At 38.2% G+C, this 17,170-nt stretch overlaps 1 protein-coding gene across 2 annotated transcripts in view; it reads right to left on the reverse strand.

The window, feature by feature from the left end:
• Nucleotides 1–17,170, reverse strand: part of bach2b (BTB and CNC homology 1, basic leucine zipper transcription factor 2b) — a 332,889-nt gene that overhangs the window by 309,180 nt on the left and 6,539 nt on the right. The gene's annotated exons all lie outside the window — the stretch shown is intronic.

Here is a 17,170-nt window from a genome sequence, read left to right on the forward strand (position 1 = left end):
AGGTACAGAGGGGATGTCAGTGGTATTTTTTCACATAGAGAGTGGTGGGTCTATGGAATGCACAGTCAGTGACAGTGGCGGAGGCAGACACAATAGGGTCTCTTAAGAGTCTTTTAGACAGGTACATGGAGTTTAGAAAAATGGAGGGCTATGCGGTAGGGTAATTATAGGCAGTTTCTAGAGTAGGTTACGTGTCCGGCACAACATGTAGATTTCTACGTTCTATTCTTCTAGGTTCGCTGGTTAAGGTGGACTTGAGCATCCAGACAAGTATATTCGAATTTTCTTGAAATCAGCAATCTCACTGAGGCTGAAATGGAAAAATATGAAAGGAACCAACCCTGATTGGAACCAAGGTACAATGAAGGTATTTTGTTCTACATCTAAACTGCATTGAATTCAGACTTGGAGTAAATGAAATATCTAATCCAAAATAATTTTCTTTTTCATTCATTTGACACCATGCATAGCAAATGAATGAAAGGGAAACAGCATCTGGAGTTTAGCTAGAGCACTCCAGAAACAAACAAAAACTTATGTTTGTATAACACCTTTCACACTCCTGTCAGAATATACTAACATGCTTCAGAGAAAATTAAATAATTTTGAATTATAAGTACTACTATAATGTAGAAAATTACAATGTGGCAAACACAAATTACATTGTGATAACAATCAGGTAACCTATTTCAGATATGTTGTGATTGAGGGATAAAAGTTAGTTAGGCTTTTGGGGATAATTCCCTGGTTCTCCTTTGCAATAATAGCGTGTAATCTTCCATAACTTCCAAACAGAACATTCAGGGCATCAGCTTAACAACTTGCCCAACCACTGAGGTGGGGCATAAACTTAAAGCTTCTGTTTCATAGACATTAATGCTGTCTAATGAGTTTTAGCTAAAACCGAAAGAAGAAGATACCAAGTATGCAGTCAGAAGGGATGAAAAGTGTCATTAGTATGTAAGACTGACTCCGGGTATTTCCAGACATAGTGTAAGATGAGACTGGAAGTAATTGTAAAAAAAGACGAGTTAAATGTTTGTTTATGGAAAGCCAATGAAGGTTCACGAAACAATACTTGCATAAAGTAAACACTGGTTTTGATAAAACGTCATTTATCCAAATCGCTAATGTGCTTCACTCCACAGATGCTGCCTGACCCACTGAGAATTCTGCTTTTATTTTTGCTTTCGTATCTCTATGAGACAGGATGTGGGAAGTGACCTGTCTGAACTCACAGAATAGATAAAAATCACCAAATACTTTTACAATAAAAAAAAGACGGACAATTTCTATTTAATGTTGATCGCCATAATGTGTGAACTGTGAACACCTTTCATTTTGCTATGTTTGTAGGAAAATTAATTAAACCAAATACAGTCCTACCAGAAAAGTCATCTCACCCTTTGTAAGTTTTCAATCACAGATACAATAAGCATTCTGCAAAACAAATCAGTTCCCAGAAATGAGATGAATTAATGTCCAGCAACTGTTCATCTTTGAATACTTCAGAGAAGCCTTTTGGGATTTGTGGTCGCATTCTAGCACCATTTAGATATTAAGGGGAAAAGATAAAAGCAGCAGAGTTACTTGTTTTGTGGTTATCTTTACAGGAATATGATTGATATTGAAATTTGTGGTTGTCCAATTTATGATCACTCTTACTTCATCATAGGATTAGAAATCTATAGAAAAATAAACTTAACAGACAGCGAACCTTATTTAAATATTACTTTAGTATCAGTTTAGCATGCTTCTTGTTATAATGTCTTAAGGACATATGATATAGAAACAGTAGCTGGCCATTCAGTCATTATGCTTACTCACTATTCCACTCGGTCTTGACTACTATTTTATCTCAGTCCATTTTCCCCACACCAAAGCCATGCACTTTATAACAAAACATTCATTGATTTTTTATTAAACCTTGAATATATTCACCAACTGCATTTACACAACCTTCTTGGACAGAGAATTCCCTAGAACCATTCATTTCTCATCTCTACCTTGCATTGTTTTGGACACTGTGGCGTCTGGTTCTAGACATATGAAGCAGGGGTACCATCATCCATGCATCTACTGTGATAGGCTAATTCAGAATGAGATCACTTCCCATTCTTCTAAAATCATGACTGTATAGACACAGTCTATGTATTACATGTATATAAATAGCCTACCAAATCTGGCAAACCTTTGATGAATCCCTTTACAGAATATTTCAGGAGCAGTCTCATTAGGTGCCTATATAGAGCAAAGCTTGAACTCAAATCACCCTTACAGCATAAAAAGCATACCACTTACTCAACTTGCATGTAAACTTTCAGCATTTCATGTACAAAAATCTCCAAGTCCCACTGAAGACCAACACCTTTCAAGCTCACACCTTTTAAAAAGAATGTTCTTTTCTACTATAGAAGATGATGTCATATTTTTACCATATCTCATTCCACCTGTCATGTCTTGCCAATTCACTTTGCCTATCTGTGTTCTTCTTGCAGACAACACTGCAACTTCAATTTCTATTGCCACCAAACTTAGATGTATTATACTTGCTCTGTTGTCCAAATCATTGATAAGAGATTGAGAGTAGCTGGGACCCCAGCACAGATCTCTATTGTATTGTCATAGCCTTTCAAGCAAAAAATTACCTGTTTACTTCTATTCTCTGGGTACTGTCTATTTATAAATAGCCAATTCATGTCAGAATATGCTATACACTTTAATTTTATTTGATAACCTCATCAAGCAGCTTATCCTCCTCCATTCTACTAATTTTAACAAATTGGTCAAGCATAATTTCCCTTTCATAAGTTCATACTGGCTCTATCTAATCTTATTATTACATTGTCTTGTTAACTTCATTTATAATACATTCCAGCATTTCATTCCAATTGATGACAAACTACTGCTTCACTCTCCTGTCTTAAATAGTTATTTACATATTTTGCTTTCCAACCTATGGGATGTGTCCTAGAACCCTGGGAATACCTGCCTTTTAGTCCCATTGTACAGTAGTGTAGTTGTTAGCACAACACTTTACAGTATGATGACCCAGGTTCAATTCCCACTGCTACCTGTAAGGAGTTAGAATGTTCTCCCTGTGACCATGTGGGTCTCCTCTGGATGCTCTGGTTTCCTTCCACAGTCCAAAGACATACTTGTTGGTAAGTTAATTGGTCATTGTAAATCGTCCCATCATTAGGCTAGGGTTAAATCAGGGGTTGCTAGGTTGTGAGGCTCGAAGGACTGGATGGGCCTATTCCACACTGCAGCTCAATTAATCAATTAATTAATTAATGTTTTCTTTTTTCCCACTGTGCGAATTTCCCTTCATCCTTGCTGCCAATAAAAACTGCATTAGCCTAGGTCTGAATTAGAGGCCTCAATTTTGTTGCAAAGAAATACAATATGAGCTCTTAAAGTTACATTGAAAATGGGCCAAGTTTTACTTATGAGCCTCCTTTGCATTGAGCTGCTGATCCACCATGTACATTACAAGGTATCTCTCTACGACTGACTGTCCCAGACAGTATTCAGTGCAGGAATGCTTTAACTGTGCTCCTACCAGTGCATTCCCGAGGAGTCTCTTATGTGCATTAGCTAATTGGCGACACCGTGATATGGGCACAATACAACTGTCCAGCCTTTAATAATCAGGAAAAAAGTGTGCACAAATTTTACAAATGAACTCTTAAGTCAGAAATACAAATTTGGTTAAATTATCTTACTAAGTGTAACAGTATCTAAACTGAACATTTCCATGTCTATTAGATAATTTTAACAGGACAGTTAGTGTCTGATAAAGACACCAAACTAATGATTTCATCCATAATGTGAAAAGTTATATCATTTTAAGGACACAAATTGCTTAGAATCCACAGAATCCTTAAAATAACAATGAAGCTCTCAGTGTTCACTGCCATAGTGGAGAGAATCTAGTATCAACTTCTGAAATATGTGGAACACCTAAAGTTCCTTGGAGTTATGTTGTCAAAGCAGCTGACATGGACCACCAACACCTCGATGCTTGTAAAAAAGGCACAACAAAGACTCTTCTTCCTCAGGAAGCTGAAACAGGCTAAACTCCAACAAAAGCTGTTGCTTAACTTCTACAGAAGAACAACTGAAACCATCCTGACCAACAGTGTGGTATGCTAGCTGCACAGCCACTGAGCGACAAGACCTGCATCGCGTGGTGAAGGCAGCCCAGTGAATCGTCAGGATGGAGCTCCCAGGACTGGACACCATCTATTCCTGCAGACTCAGGAGGAAAGCAATCAGTATAACCAGAGACAGCACACACCCCGGCCACTCCCTGTTTTACCCGCTTCCGTCCAGCAAAAGGTTCAGGACACTAAAAACCAGAACAAATAGACTGAGGAACAGCTTCTACCCCAGAGCTGTGGCCTCTATCACACCACTCCCAGAGAACAATGACTGAAACTGTGAGCACACACAAGGACTCAAATACTTGCACTAACAGCACTTTGTGCATTACTGTGATATTCTGGTGCTGCTGCAGCAACTTATTTTCTGTTACTTATCTATTTAATACTGTTTTTCTATTACTGTCTTGTTTTTATCTACCGCTTTATTTAATTGCCTGAGAGGAAGCCAAACAGAGTTTCATTGTACCTATATATAATGGCAATAAAGATCATTCATTAATTCATTCACATGCATTCAAATAAAGAAAAGTGTAATTACCCTCACTGATGCAAGTCCAAAAGGTGTGCTATTCTGCAACTTTCTCCTTGGATATCAACAGAAATCAGTGAACTGACAAGAAATTCAGATATTTACAATATACTCTTGTTAGAAACTTCCCCGGAATGCTATGCTTTATAGTAATTGGTCTAAGAAATATTTTAGAAATGCAACATATTTTCTCCCCTTAGGAAACACTTCTTTGGAGGGTGTCAATTCCTCCAATAACTGTTTCAAAATTCAGCACAACTTAAATTAAGAAAATATTTTAATTGATTTATGATATTCCAATTTCTAACTTAATCTCATGCGCACCTGCCAATTTTTACTTCATAACCTGCCAGACTTTTGTAATTTTACCACCTGAGATGCCATCTGTTGACATTATTTAATACAATCTGTAGCAGAAACTTGAACAAACCAATGCCACTGCTGGAGATCTCACACGGGTTGTTATCCTGTATGACATGACCTCTGATCAATCCAATAATAATATTCTAAAAAGACAAAGAAATGTATTCGACCCTTTATTAGCATCTAGCAAAACATACAATCTTGAATTGATGAAATGAAACTAATGAAACTAAAACTAATGATATTGAGTGTAATTTAGCTAAGTTCAGCAGTCAACAAAAGATATGACACTCGACAGTCCCCAGCTCTAAATTAACCAGAATAAGGACGAATACGTAACTTATTCTCTTCACTACACAATGACCCCCCAACAAATGATTAGCTACCATAATAAACATAATAAAGGTGCAATACTGAATACATTGCACATAGAAAACAGATACAAGGCTCCTACACAATCAATAGCCAAGCCTGATTTGTATCATCAACACATACAAATAAGCTGGATGAACTCAGCAGGTCGGGCAGCATCCGTTGAAATGAATCCATTTTGCATTTATTGATTTGTATCATGACTGTTGCTGGACTCTAGGGATCAGACTGACATAATGCTTTACCTCAAACCAAAAAAAGGTAAAAGGCATGCAATACCACTCATTGTAAAACATTCTTTGCTGTGAGCTACAAGTGCTATCACTTTGCGAGAGACTGCAAAATTCATACCTATATCTTCTTTAATTCAAAATCCCTAGCTCAGCATAAATCAACAGAGGCAGTTGTTGATTTCAAGTTCCCAAGGATATACAAGATATAATGGATTTTGTTTGTACAGATGGAAGCAAATATTTTAATTTTGGGGACAAGATTCAGGAATCAATAGAATTTTTTATTATTTTACAATAAAGCAACAGAATGTATCTTAGATATAGCTGACACATGTAAAGTGATTCCGACTGGTGCAGAGGATTACATTCAAAGTGAGTTTCACAAACTTAAATCATAGAAATAGGAGCATTCAGAAGAGATCCAGAGAAATTAATTCAAGTAACATCAGCCTAGAGACATAAAATGTACAATTTCACTGTTCTAAAAATTATCTTTATAGCTTTCTGAAAAATTTACTTCAGTTTTATTTGAGTTTCTACAGTGAGATGTTCCACTTCCTAGATTTTTACCAGAATCACACTTGGACTAAAGGATGGAAAATGAGGTAAAAAAAAACCTTTGCTTTATTCACTGTCCCTGAAAAATCTCAGTAAAATGCCTTGGTTCCTAATTACACTTTATTATAATCAAGATCAGCAACTGTTGTTCCCAGAACATCACAAATCTGGATCCATTTCCACTTAATAGACGAGCATTCTGGAGTTCTGACAGAATGGATAACTGCAAGAATTAGAATCAATAGTTGACCATACAGTCCCTTACAGCAATTTGCCACTGAATAATATTGTGGCTGATATTTTGCATATGCTTTATCATTCCATCCCAATTATATTATTACTATCATGCATTAACTTCTGTTTCCCATCTCCAAGTTTTTCATCGATCAAATAAATTTATTATCAATGAACATATACACTCACTGGCTGGAATGTATTATAAATGTGTAAATATCTAATCGGCCAATCATGTGACAGTAACTCAATGCATAAAAACGCAACCATGGTCAAGAGATTCAGTAGTTGTTCAGACCAAACATCAAAATTGGGAAGAAATGTGACATAAGCAACTATGACTGTGGAATGATTCTTGGTGCCAAACAGGGTGGTTTGAGTATTTCAGAAACTGCTGATCTCCTGCAATTTTCACACACATCTCTAGAGTTTACAAAGAATGGTTCAAAAAACAAAAAAAGATCCCGTGAGTAGGCAGTTCTGTGGGTGATAATGCCTTGTTAATGAGAAGGTTCAGAGGAGAATAGCCAGACTGGTTCAAGCTGACAGGAAGGTGACAGTAACTCGAATAACCATGCATTACAACAGTGGTGTGCAGAACAGCATCTCTAAACACATAAACATTAAACCTTAAAATGGATGGACCACAGAAGCAGAAGACCATGAACATACACTCAGTGGCCACTTTATTAGGTACCTGAATTGGACTTTGAATCATCTGCACAATTGTAGTTCCCAGTCTGATTCAAACTGACTACAAAACTATGTACAGAAAAAGCCTAAAAATAAGTTCAACTCCATAACCTCCAACTCCATCCTGTCTAAGCATGAAGAATTTAATAGAAAAGCAAAATATCAAAGCTTCTGTAAATCTGAAATAAACACAGAAAGTACCAGTCAGACAGCATCCACAAGGAGAGAACCACAGATACCATTTTAAGTTCATGACATATCAACTGAGACTTTTCAAAATTTTCTTCTTTTTATATACTTCTCAAAATTGCATGTACAATACCAGTTAATAAATATAACACCATTAATCTCCCAAAAGATTATTTGCATTATTTTACAAAGATGGCATAGTTCCAGGCATTTAATTGCTAAATTGAGCTCAGATCAAAAGGTTATTTAATTAAGGCATACTGTGAGAATGAGAAAAAATAACCTTTATTGAACGATAAACAAGCCTGTACATTTTTATCAATATTAGGCAATTTTATCTGTATGAATAGAGACTTTCAAACGAAAACAAATGACGTAAGCAAGTTTCTGAAAAGCAAGTCTGCAAAATAGATCAACAACCACACACCAATATGCTATGTCACAACACACAGGTATTAGAGGTGTTAATCACTTAGCACATCTGCTAGGTTTCAGAAGTGGAGGATGAGAGAAATATTGCCTCGAAAATTACCCACATACCTCTATTGATAATGCCTGCCTATATGGTAGCACAAATGCACTACGGTCTAAAGACACACACAGATTTATATTTTTATATATAGTGCCTGACAATCTATTACTAAGTATTCAAATTCTCTCTGAAGACTGGAATTTTATTTGGCACTTTGTGATTTGCAGTTTTGGCTAATTACTTGCTGTAACAGCCATGTATTAGAATTACTTACACAACCGATTCCTGGATTGAGGGGAACATACAAAAGGAAAGATGGTTAAATACCTTGTACAGCTATGCAATATTGTGTATAGGAAATGACATTAAACAATCTGGAATCTCACTTAAGATTAGAGAAATTAGTGGTGATCTCACTGAGATGCAAGATTTTAAGGTAGACCTGGTAGACGGTGAGAAGTTGTTACCTCTATCAGTGGTGTCTAGAACTAGAGCACAACACCTCAGGATATAGGATCAGACATTTATGACCACACAAAATTCCCTATCTCACTGAATTGTGAATGTTCACACGTAGAGCGTATTCAAGGCTAAGGCGGATAGATTTCTGGACACTGATAGATAATGACTGATATTGCGCATATTCAAATACTGAAGGTATCAGTAGAAATGGGAATCGAAAAGTTAAATTTGCAAAGGCATGGTATCACTTATGATCTTATGGAAAGGCAGAACATATTGTAAGGGCTCATGTAGCCCACTCCTGCTCCTGTTTCTTACATTCCAATGTACTGGAATCCTGTAAAACATTATCAAAAGAAAGCATCAATCCCAAGTGGATTTTTAATTTCAACCCAAAAGGTCGACTATACTCTTTTCCTAGATGCTGCCTGGCTTGCTGAGTTCTTCCAGCATTTTGGGTGTGTTGCTCAGATTTCCAGCATCTGCAGATTTTCTCTTGTCTGTATTCCATCTCCTATATTTTTGCCCATTCTTCCAATTTGTCTAAGTACTTCTGCAATCACAGTGCTTTCTCAGCACTACCTACTCCTCCACCTATCTTTGTATCATCTGCAAACTTTGCCACAAAGCCATCTAAATCATTGACAATGTGAAAAGTAGTGGTCCCATTACTGACCCCTTAAGAATACCATGTCACTGGCAGACAACCAGAAAAAGCCCTCTTTATTCCCACTCGCTGCCTCCTGCCTGTCAACCATTCCTCTATCCATGGAGTAGATTTCCTGTAACGCCATAAGATTTTATCTTGCTAAGCAGCCTCATGTGTGGCACCTTATCAAATGCCTTCTGAAAATCCAAGTAAATGACATCCACTACCTCTCCTTTGTCCACCCTGCTTGTTACTTTCTCAAGGAACTCCAACAGATTTGTCAGGCAAGATTTCCCTTTACAGAAACCATGCCAACTTTGACTTATTTTATCATTAGTCTCCAAGTATCCCTTAATAATGAACTTCAACAGTTTCCTAACCACTGAGGTTAGGCTAACCAGCCAATAAATTCCTTTCTTTTGCCTTCGTCCTTTCCTAAATAGTGAAGTGACATTTGCAATTTTCCAGTCCTCCAGAACCATGCCAGAATCAAATTCATAGCTAATGCATCTGCTATCTTTTCAGCAATATCTTTCAGAACTCTGGGATATAGTCCATCTGGTCCAGCTGACTTATCCACCTTAAGACCTATGAGTATGACTCGCCCTTTTTCCTTTGTAATAAATGGCACTCATTCCTGCTCCCTGAGACTCACAGACCTCTGGGACACTGCTAGTGTCTTCCACTATGAAGACTGATGCTAAGTACTTATTAAGTTCATCTGCCATTTCTTTGTCCCCATTATTACCTCATCAGCATTATTTTCCAGTGGTCCAATATCAACTCTCACCTCCCTTTTACTTTTTACACAACTGAAAATTCTTTTAATATGCTGCTTTATATGATTGGCTAGTTTGCCCTCATATTTCATCTTTTCCTTTCTTACGGTTTTTTTTAGCTGCCTTTTGTTGGATTTTAAAATCTTCCCAATCATCGAACTTCTGATTCACTTTTGCTACATTATTTGCCCTTTCCTTGGCTTTTATGCAGTCCTTAACTTCCCTTGTCAGCTGCATTTGCCTACCTCTGCCATTTGAGAGCAATTTCTTCTGTGGGACATATCTATCTTGCACCTTATGAACTATTCCCAAAAACTTCAGCCATCTCTACTCTGCCGTCATCCCTGCCAGTATCCTCCTCCAATCCACCTGAGCAAGCTCCTCTCTCATGCCTCTGTAACTTCCTATATTCCATTGCGATACTGATACATATGACATGCTTCAAATTGCAGTATGAATTCAATCACATTATGATTAATGTCTCCTAAGGGTTCCTTTACCTCAAGCTCCCTTAATAAAGCCTGGATTATTACACAACGACCAATCTATGATGGGCTTTCCCCGATCTGACACCAACCTGACTTTCCCAATCCACCTGCATATTGAAGTCCCCCTTATTACATGCTCTTTCCAACGCCCTTTGCAATCTCAACCCCACATCTTGGCTACTATTTAGAGGTCTATATATGATTCCAGAATGTTTTTTTTTACCTTTGCAGCTTCTTATTTCCACCCACAAAGATTCAACATTCTCTGACCCTATGTAACCTCTTTCTAAAGATGTAATTCCATCTCTTAACAACAGAGCCACACCACCGCCTATGTCTTCCTCTGTCCTTGTGATACAAAGTATATCCTTTCATATTAAGTTCCCAACTACAGTACAGCCTTCTTTCAGCCACGATTCAGTGATGCCCACAATAATAAAAGGAAACTGCTTTAAATTTCTCTATAAAAGCATCTATAGCCAGTGAGTGGCAATAAATATCAGTGTCACCAGAGGCATGACTGCAATTCAGTCTTGTGATCTTCGTTGTTTAGACAAGTTGACTGAACCTGGCTTTCCCACACACACTTTAATTTCTCAGAAAACAGCTGCAGCTTCCCCAGCAAAATTGAATTTATTCACTTCACTGAATGCAATGTTCAGATAACAAACAATGCTTTGAAAAAAATGACAACTGATGTTTCAATGTATTCAGGATACAGAATACCACTACAAATGCATAAATGCAAAACGGACGAGATAAGCTCAAATGAAATGTTTGGCTTGCAGAAAGAGAAGCTGGTTAACTTATTTCTTTGTCAAATCAAAATATCTGCTAGTATATTTTGGAAGGTCTTTAACACTAACTAGAATTGAACAGCTCACAGTGCAATATGTAAATAGATCTACTAATTACTTTTAGCCAGGCTCCCACTTCTGGACAAATTAGTCTAGAAACATAATTCAAGGCTTCTATTTTCCAAAAAGGTGTTCTTTCTTATTTCCATCACTACCATCATGTAAAATTTTTTTAAAAAACACAATCAACAGTATTCCTGATCACAGTTAGGAATGTGGGTTTCCAGTCTTGGGGCTTGAAGAACTAAACTTAAAATTGTATTTGCTCGGACCATGAATGTGGTGACTGACGTATCTCTTAGCTTACACCATTACGCACATTTTCTCTCAACTTTGAGCTTAAACAATTTTGCATCAGAAATTATTTCAAGTACAAGTTGACAGTGGTGCTGCAACTTCATCAGTGTATCTGGGTCATGAGTGAAACAGGGAACCAATCATCTACCTCATTAACCAAAGAGATTTAAAGATTCTAATGAACAAAAATAATCGGCAAACAAAATAGTAAGAATTCATGTCAAACCAGGTACCGAAAGAGCTATGAAGAAAAGAGAAAGAAAGATTGTGTAAGCCTGAAACAAATGAACTGAAAAGGAAGTTAGAAAAAAAACGCCTATCTTTTAAAACATCTGAGAAAAAATTACCTCCTGCCAGAATGAAGCTTCATAGTTTCAAGTGTTCCTTACTTGGCTGGAAAAGTTAAGCAGCATTACAGGGGCAAAATGTTGCAGATGCTATCCTGACACGCCTAAATTTAGTTCACAAAGAACGCATATATGCAGCAATTTCTTAATTTTTAGATGCTAATAAACTATCCATCACATTGAGGTCATTCATAGTTTAGATAATTATTGTTCAGTGCAAATAGTTGAGCAGATTACATACTGAGAACAATGTGATCATTAAACTTGCCAGAAATATGGATCACTACTAGAGTTCTTGCCATTCAGGTGCCATGCACTTCAACATCTTCCACTTCCATCTTCCTAAGGGCACCAAAGATAATTTGTCTTAACTGCCAAATTGCTCCCCTGTGAACTAGTTACCCTTTTGCTTGAGATCACTGAGAAAAGGACTCAGTGCCATGCAACTATGTTCTTAATGAACCCCCCCCCTTCCTCTAACCATATCAAAGTGTTCTTCTATTCCTTCCCTACTTATCCAGTTGCTCTTTGAATACTACTTGCTATGCCCTTTATTACTCCCTGTGGTACTAAATAGGGTGCCACAGGAGCATTAAAGTTTGAGCAACTCTATTACAGCTTGGGGTGTTGCAGCTCAGAGTTCAATCCCGGTGTCCTCTGTAAGGAGTCTGTACGTCATTCCTGTGAAATGCATGTATTCCTGTTTCCTCCCACTCTTCAAAGATGAACTGGAGAGGTTAATTAGTCATTGTAAATTGTCCTGTGATTAGGTTAGTGTTATATCGGAGTTGTTGGGGTTTGCTGGGCAGCACTCTTCGAAGGGCTAGAAGGGCCAACTCCACACTGTATCACTAAATAAATAAACAAACAAATAAATTTCACCTTCTAGCATACTATCCCTCCCCCACTCCTCTGCGTAGCATGGTTTCTCCTGATCTGACACTGGATTTACCAATGGCTAGTTTATGTTTTTGGCACAAGCACAAGAGATTCAGAAGATGCTGGAAATCTTGAACAATGCACACAAAATACTGGAGGTACTCAGCAAGTCAGCAACCATCGATGAAGGGGAATAAATTGTAGATGTTTTGAGCTAAGACCCTTCTTCAGGAAGGAGACAGTTGCCAGAATAATGTGGGGAGAAGGGAGGGAGTACAAGCTGGCAGGTGATAGGTGTGATCAGGTGGGCGGGAGAGGAGTATGAAATAAGAAGCTGGGAGGGGATAGTTTCTGACTTCATACCCCTCTCCCACCAACTTTCCCGAACCCATCACCTGTCAGCTTGTACCTTCTTCCCTCCCCCCCCACGTTTTTTATTCTGGCTTCTGCCTCCTTCCTTCTTATTTTGACTCCTATTCTGTTTATACCGGTAGGTGACAATATGTATATCAATCTGACTGAATTCAGATTTGTTTACTTACCATAAATACATCGAAACAAACAATGAAATATGTCATTTCCATTAACAACCAACCCAACCTAAACCTGTACTGGGGGCATCTCACAAATATCGCCACACATTCATGGCCGCATTCAGCAGAACAAAAACGAAACAAGCCCCTTTCCTTCCATTCACTCACTCATATACACAGGAAGTCTTCCAACGCAAGGTCAGGCCACCTCTGAGCCTCCAGTCTCCATTAGTCTCAGGGTTTCACAGACATCAGACCTAAACTTCCTTAGTGAACGCACAGACTCTCAGGGCTTTGGCCATGTGGACTTCCAATCAACCTTTAGCCTTCAGTACCAATGCAGGACTCTCTGACTTGTGTACTTGGGATCATTCCTTGTGCCTCCTGCCTGCTGATCCTGCAGGGAACTTGCTGATTGTGGGGTGGGGGCCCCACCCCTTGTCCTCACTGGTCTTCATCCATGGCACTTGTGGGCCTGACATCCATCCACGGATGTTCTTTGTCCACATTGTTCGTGGTCTTTGAATGCAAAGCACAGATGGAGGCCTAGACTCCGGACTGACCTCTAACTCCGCACATCCCTGCTCCTAAGTCCTAACTTCCCCCTTCTGACCCCAAAACATCTATACAATCAAACACACAGAAGACTGTTTATGTGAAAAGAACCCTGACTTGTTTAATATTATTCTGAATGTTTGAATCTCTGCTTTTGTCCCTCATGTCAATGACAAGATAACCCCTTAAAACCCATCAGAATAATTTGATTTTAGAACACTTAGAGCACTTTAAAGCACTTGTAGTTAATTTTTGATTACATTTTACAATTGTGTAATCTAAATAAACTGAAAACTATTAAGACGTACTTAGAAATTAAGATTCGCTGTTGTGAATGTGTTTAAACAAGTCACGTTTGATAAATTTAATTGGAGCTCTTCAAAAAAACGAAAAGGAGTGTGATAAGTAGAAAGGGATGTTGCTCTAGACATGCAATTTCAAAAAGCAATGGAATAGATTGATAAAGTCTCCAAAAAAAAATTAAAGAGAAATCAACACCTTGAAGATCGAATTGGTCAAAAAGCAGAAAGCAGATCTTTTTTGTTCATGTTTGACAGTCAGAATTCTGAGGTGTGCTCCAGGGTTCAGCATTGTAACCATTACTATTTTCAGAAAAACATGAAAAACTGTGCAATGACTGTATCTGAATCTGAAGGTGACTGTTATCATTTTATATGCAGAGAATCCCACTATGAGAGTGACATCCTAAGCAAAAGGATTGTACCAACCTACAACATTAGAAAGCAACTTCTGTCATTATTTTAAGAATTAAAAGTTAGTAAGTTGAATTCATTTTAAAAGAGGAGCTGATCAAAGTTGACTGGAAGGGGACACTATCAAGAATGACAGCACAACAGCAATGTCTTGAGGTAATTTGGAAGGCACTGGACAGATAAATCCCAAAGATGATACTGTATTCTAAAGGGAGGATGGGGCAACTGTGGTTGACAAGGGAAGTCACCACTGTCCTCTAATAGCAAAAGCAGAAGCATTTAATACAGCAAAAATTAGTTGGAAGTTAGAGGATTGGAAAAACCAAGAGAAGGCAACTAGAAAACACATAAGGAGAGAAAACATGAAAGATAATGGTAAGCTAGCCAAAAATATCAAAGAGGATACAAAACATTCTTTCAGATAATCGTTCACTTGTTATGGGCTGTGCCATATGACATGGGCAATCATGGTCGTTCCCTGACCATGATTGTTCTTGGCAAATTTTTCTACAGAAGTGGTTTGCCATTGCCTTTGTCTGGGCAGCATCTGTACAAGATGGATGACCCCAGCTTTTATCATTACTCATCAGAGGTCACATAACCAAGACCTGTGATATGAAGCAACTGCTCATACAAACATCCACCACCTGCTCCCATGGCTTCATGTGACCCAGATTGGGGGGCTAAGGAGGTGCTATAGATTGTCTGCAGGCCAGCAAAGAGAAGGAGTACCTTACTCCTCCTTTGGTAGACACATATCACCATCCCATCACATATAGATATATAAAGAGTAAAACCAAGGCAAGAGTGAATATTGGAGAGATAGTAATGGGAGACAAATAAATGGCAGATGAATTTAGTAGGTATTTTGTATCAATCTGCACTGTGGAAGACACTAGCATTATGCCACTAATTCTAGGGGCAGAAGTGAGTATAGTTGCTATTACTAAGGAGAAGGTGCTTGGAAAGCTGATGGGTCTGACAGTAGATAAACTCACCTGGACTCAATGCATTACACACCAGGATTCTAAGAGGTAGCTGAAGAGATTGTGCTGGCATTAGTAATTATCCTTTAAGAATCACTAGATTCTGGAATGTTTCCAGAGGACAGAAAAATTGCAATTGTCAACCTTTATAAGAAGGAGGGGAAGTAGAAGAAAGGAAATTATAGGCCAGTTAGTCTGACTTCAGTGGTTGGGAAAATGCTGAAGCCCATTATTAGGGAAGAGATTTTAAGTCACTTGGAGCCATGTAATAAAGTAGGTCAAGGTAAGCATGGTTTCCTTAAGGGAAATCTTGCTTAACAAATCTTTTGGAAATCCTTAAGGAAACAACAGACACAAAGAGAGTCTGTGGATGTTGCTTACTTTGTTTTCATAAGGGCTCTGACAAAGTGCCACACGAGGCTGCTTAATTTAAGAGCCCATGGTATTACAGGAAAGATACTAGCAAGAATAGAAGATTGGCTGATTGGTAGTAAGTAAAGAGTCAAAATAAAGGGGGCCTATTCTGGTTGGCCACAGGTGACAAATGGTGCTTTTCACGGGGATCAGTATTGCAACAACTTATTTTCACATTATATGTCAACAATTTGGATAATGGAATTGATGGCTTTGTGGCCAAGTATGTATTTGATACAAAGATAGGTGGAGAGTCAGGTAGTGTTGAGGAAGCAGGGAGTCTGCAGAAGGACTTAGACAGATTGGGAGAACAGGCAAAGAGGTGACAGTGGTCGAAGAAATAATGGAGTAGACTTATTTTCTAGAAGTGGAGAAAATTAAAAAATCATAAGTGCATAGAGACTTGGGAGTCCTTGTGCAGGATTCCCCAAAGGTTAACTTGTATGTTGAGTTAGTGGTAATGCAATGCTAGCATGTAAGAGGTTTAGCGCATAAGAGCAAAGATGTGATGCTGAGACATTATAAGGCATTGATCAAACCACACTAATGGTTAAATTATGAGAAGCATTTGATGGCTCTGGGCCTGTACTCACTGGAGTTCAGAAGAATGAGGAGGATTCTCAGTGAAACCTATCGAACATTGAAAGGATTAGACAGGGTAGATGTGGAGAGGATGTTTCCTACAATGGGTGAGTCTAGGGCCAGAGAATACAGCCTCAGAATAGAGGAATATTCATTTAGAACAGAGATGAGAAAGAATTTCTTTAGCTAGAGGAATATGGAATTCATTGCCACAGACATCTGTGGAGGCCAAATCATTCAAGTATATCTAGAGGTTGATAGATTATTGGTTAGTCATAGCATCAAAGGTTACGCAGAGACAGCAGAAGAATAGGGTTGAGAGGGATAATAAATCAGCCATGATGGAATGGTGGAGCAGGCTCGATGGGTTGAATGGCTTAATTCTGCTTCCATGTCTTATAGTTAAAAGGAAAGAAGATATTTAATAAATTCCAAGAGGTCATACTGACAATTTTTATTTGCTTGTTCTATTTGTATACTGTAGTTAAATTTCTGCTTATATTAAATGTTAATTCCAATATTCCAAAGCCCCATTTTAAGGATCTAAAAGGGACAAAAATGACTGAATCTGAATCTTGGGGTCCAAGTCCATAGCTTGGAAGTGGAAACACCAAGAGATACGGTGAGGGTAGGCATATTGCAGGTTTGCCTTCATCAGTCGGGGGACTCTCAAGAAGACATGTTACAACTGCATAAAATTTTGGTTAGACCATATTTGGAGTATTATGCGCATTCCTGGTCACCCCATTACAAAAAGTATGTGGAGGCTTTGGAAAGGGTGCAGAAGAGGTTCACCAGATGCTGCCTGTATTGGGAG

The sequence above is a fragment of the Hemitrygon akajei genome, chromosome 9, assembly GCF_048418815.1.
Source record: "Hemitrygon akajei chromosome 9, sHemAka1.3, whole genome shotgun sequence".
In the NCBI taxonomy this organism is placed as follows: Eukaryota; Metazoa; Chordata; class Chondrichthyes; order Myliobatiformes; family Dasyatidae; genus Hemitrygon; species Hemitrygon akajei.